The sequence below is a fragment of the Hoplias malabaricus genome, chromosome Y, assembly GCF_029633855.1.
Source record: "Hoplias malabaricus isolate fHopMal1 chromosome Y, fHopMal1.hap1, whole genome shotgun sequence".
In the NCBI taxonomy this organism is placed as follows: domain Eukaryota; kingdom Metazoa; phylum Chordata; class Actinopteri; order Characiformes; family Erythrinidae; genus Hoplias; species Hoplias malabaricus.
The window spans coordinates 68,233,879-68,238,550 of NC_089820.1; positions in this window are offsets into that span (position 1 = coordinate 68,233,879).

Genomic DNA, 4,672 nt, shown 5'->3' on the forward strand with positions numbered 1-4,672 from the left:
TTATTTCTTTAAGGTGAACCAACCATTTGAACTCATTGCAATGGACCTTATTGGCAAGCTGTCAGCAACAGATAGTGGTAACCAGTATATCTGTGTTATAATGGATTATCTAACAAAATGGCCACAAGCATATGCACTGAGATCAAAATCTGCTACAGAAGTCACTGACTGCTTGCTGAAATTTGTGTACCAATTTGAGACACCTAAAAGAGTGCTTACTGACCAGGGAAAAGAGTTTGTAAATAATGTAAGTAATACAAGTTCTGTATATGTAAGCACTGGGAACATAAAAATATTACTGTATATTTGTATATACTTTTTTTTATTTTATACAGCCCATAGAGGATTTGTTATCTAATATTTATCACTTCTATTCTTTATAATTATAGCTGAACAAGCATGTTTGCAAGATTTTACAAATCAAAAGGAGTCTCTGTGCACCATACCATCCGCAGACCAATGGTTTGGTAGAAAGAATGAATGGGGTAATCCAGAGGTATGATGTGAATAACTTTATTCATCCGATTTTATTTTTTTTTATTTTTTTGATGTTTGTACTGCTCAAATATAATAAGATTTTAAGGTGTGGTTCCTTTCTGCACAACTCAGAATCAGAATCTTGATCTTACAGAGCAAGTAAAGTTTCAGAATATGAACACACACACACACACACATATATAGATACGGTAAATCTTTTAATCTTGTTGGTTTGATCTTAACAGAGCCCTTTGCAAATTGGTTCAGAAGAAGCCAAAGGAATGGGACAAGCATCTTGATGCTGTAATGTTTGGACTTAGAACCAAAAAACAAATTACTACAAAGTACTCTCCCTATTTTCTCATGTTTGGAAGAGAAGCACGCTACCCTTCAGAGATCCCTGAACACTACAGAGTTAGAATATTTTTTTTAATATTTTTGCAATACATAATAATATTAAATGCATAACTTTTAATTCAGTTATTTTAAATCACCAAATATGTAAAAATTAATACAATATTTTTTTTTCAGATTGATAGCAGTGTAGAGGAGGTAGTGGCCACTGAGGATGTCACAGAGTGTGCCCTAAAGCTACATGAAATTCTGTCTAGTGCAAGGGAAAACATTGAAAGTGCTCAGGAGAAAGTGAAGACACAGCAGAAAATGTCATCACTCCCCAAATTTCATGTGGGTGACAGAGTATGGAGGCTGAATGTTAGAAGCCAGCAAAGAAAAGGAGGCAAGTTGGATCCAAACTACTTGGGTCCTTTCACCATTACAAATTTATACGGAAAAAGTGCTGACCTAGAAGATGACGATGGTGTTACATTTCCAAAAATTAATATAGATCATTTGCGGCATCATCGGGAGGACACTCCTAGAATTCCCCACAAGCTGCAGAAAGACTCATACAAGCAAGAAATTACTTCCTCAGAAGTACATGCTATTCCTGTCACCACTGTATCTCCAGTCACTGTAGCTTCTCCAGTCCCTTCAGTCTCTCCCGTCTCTGCAGCCCCTTCAGTCTCTCGCTCCGCAGCCCCTTCAGTCTGTCCTATCTCTGCAGCACCTCTAATCTCTCCCATCTCCGCAGCCCCTTCAGTCTCTCAAGCCTCCGCAGCCCCTTCAGTCTCTCCCGTCTCCGTGGCTCCTTCAGTCTCTCCCGTCTCCGTGGCTCCTTCAGTCTCTCCCGTCTCCGTGGCTCCTTCAGTCTCTCCCGTCTCCGTGGCCCCTTCAGTCTCTCAAGCCTCCATGGCCCCTTCAGTCTCTCAAGCCTCCGCGGCCCCTTCAGTCTCTCAAGTCTCCGCGGCTCCTTCAGTCTCTCCCGTCTCCGTGGCTCCTTCAGTCTCTCCCGTCTCCGTGGCCCCTTCAGTCTCTCAAGCCTCCGTGGCCCCTTCAGTCTCTCAAGTCTCCGCGGCTCCTTCAGTCTCTCCCGTCTCCGTGGCTCCTTCAGTCTCTCCCGTCTCCGTGGCCCCTTCAGTCTCTCAAGCCTCCGTGGCTCCTTCAGTCTCTCAAGCCTCCGTGGCTCCTTCAGTCTCTCCCGTCTCCGTGGCCCCTTCAGTCTCTCAAGCCTCCGTGGCCCCTTCAGTCTCTCAAGCCTCCGTGGCCCCTTCAGTCTCTCAAGCCTCCGCGGCCCCTTCAGTCTCTCAAGCCTCCGTGGCCCCTTCAGTCTCTCAAGCCTCCGTGGCCCCTTCAGTCTCTCAAGCCTCCGTGGCCCCTTCAGTCTCTCAAGTCTCCGCGGCTCCTTCAGTCTCTCCCGTCTCCGTGGCTCCTTCAGTCTCTCCCGTCTCCGTGGCCCCTTCAGTCTCTCAAGCCTCCGTGGCTCCTTCAGTCTCTCAAGCCTCCGTGGCTCCTTCAGTCTCTCCCGTCTCCGTGGCCCCTTCAGTCTCTCAAGCCTCCGTGGCCCCTTCAGTCTCTCAAGCCTCCGCAGCCACTTCAGTCTCTACAGTTGCTGTTATTGATAAAGAAAAATGTATGGTTATGCATTTTCTGAAACAAAATCTGGAAAGGGGTTGACAATGATTCTGCTCATGTTTTATTACTGTGAAATAAAGTGTTGGACAGTGTTTAGGCTTAGTCCTGAACTAAAATGTAATATACCCTAGAGAATAATTATTTGTCTTACCTTGAATTTTACAGGTCTGAGAGAAGCATGGCAGGGCAAGGATGTGTATGTGCTCCTATCAAAAATAGGGCCATACAAAATATACTTTGCTGACATACGTAGGACTGCCCCTAATATGGAGGTTGAAAGTGAGGTAAGATAGTCATGCCTAGTCACAAATATCATTCATATTGCAGGCTTACTGTTTAAAATAAATTTTTGCATTGCATATTTTTGCATTTAAGTGTTTGCATGCCACTGTATAGTAAGTTTCAGAAAATGTGGTTCCTGTGTTGCATTCATAATACTGTTTCTTAAAATATTAAGAAAATAGCACACACAAATATAAAAAAAAACAGAATCATGTTTGAAAGAATATAAATCACTATTTTAATCATACAGCATCATCACAAATATCATCTGATATCACTATCTGATACAGGACCTGTTTGTGAAACAACATAATATTTTTTGTTCCAAATTGACAAGCACTTGTGACTTCTCGAAAATAGTATAGAAATCACTAAGTATCGGTTATATAGTCAAGAGAGTAGGATACTGACACGAAGGCTCCTGTAATGTAAGAGGTAAATAATTATGTCTGTCATAAATATACAGTGGCTTGCAAAAGTATTCATACCCATTGAACTTTTTCACATTTTGTCACCTTACAACCACAAACTTTAATGTATTTTATTTAAATTTTAAGTGATAGACCAACACAAAGTTACACAAAAGATAGACCAACAAAAATGATACATGGTTTTCAAAATTTTAATCAAATAATAATCTGAAAAGTGTGGCGTGCAAAAGTATTCAGCCCTCCTATATCAATACTTTGTAGAGCCACCTTTCGCTGCAATTACAGCTGCAAGTCTTTTGGGGTATGTCTCTACCAGCTTTGTGCATTTAGAGACTGAGATTTCTAACCATTCTTCTTTGCAAATAGCTCAAGTTCAGCCAGGTTGGAAAGAGAAGGTCTTGCCACAGATGCTCAATGGGATTTAGGTCAGGACCTTGACTGGGCCAGTTTAACACATACATATTCTTTGATCTAAACCATTCCACAGTAGCTCTGGCTGTATGTTTAGGGTCATTGTGTTGCTAGAAGGTGAATCTCCTTCTAAAGTCTTTTGCAGCCTCCAACAGGTTTTCTTCCAGGATTGCCCTGTATTCAGCTCCATCCATCTTCCCATCAACTCTGACCAGCTTCCCTGTCCCTGCTGAAGAAAAGCATCCCCACCACTATCCTACCACCACTATGTTTCACAGTGGGAATGGTGTGTTTAGGGTGAAGAGCAGTATTACTTCTCCGTCACACATAGCGCTTTGCATTTAGACCAAAAAGTTTAATTTGCTCTCATCTGACCAGAGCACCTTCTTCCACATGTTTCTCCCACCTGAACTGTGAATTTCTGCAGCTCCTCCAGAGTGCCCATGGGCCTCTTGGCTGCTTCTCTGAGCAGTGCTCTCCTTGCTTGATTTGTCTGTTTGGGTGGACAGCCATGTCTTGGTAGATTTGCAGTTGTAGAATACTTTTTCCATTTTTGGATAATGGATTGAACAGTGCTCCTTGGGATGCTCAAAGCTTGGGATATGTTTTTTATAACCTAACCCTGCTTTAAACTTCTCAACAACTTTATCTCTGACCTGTCTGGTGAGTTCCTTGGTCTTTATGATGCTGTTTCTTCACTAGTGTTCTCTAACAAAAACCACGGAAGCCTTCACAGAACAGGTTTTATACTGAGACTAAATTACACCCAACTGGACTCTTAAATAATGAAGTGACTTCTGAAGGCAATTAATTGCACTGGATTTATCCATGTATCATTTTTGTTCCACTTCACAATTATGTGCTACTTTGTGTTGGTCTATCTCAATAAATTATATTTACATTTGTGGTTGTAAGGTGACAAAATGTGAAAAATGTTTAAGGAGTATTAATCCTTTTGCAAGCCACTGTATGTAGTTCTGAAGCTAGGGTTAGCTACATATGTAGTTGTAGAAATGACATTTCAGTTTATCAGTATAGTTGACTATAGGGTGGTGGTTCTCAAACTAATGTGTCCCCTAACATTATCTGAGTTTTTG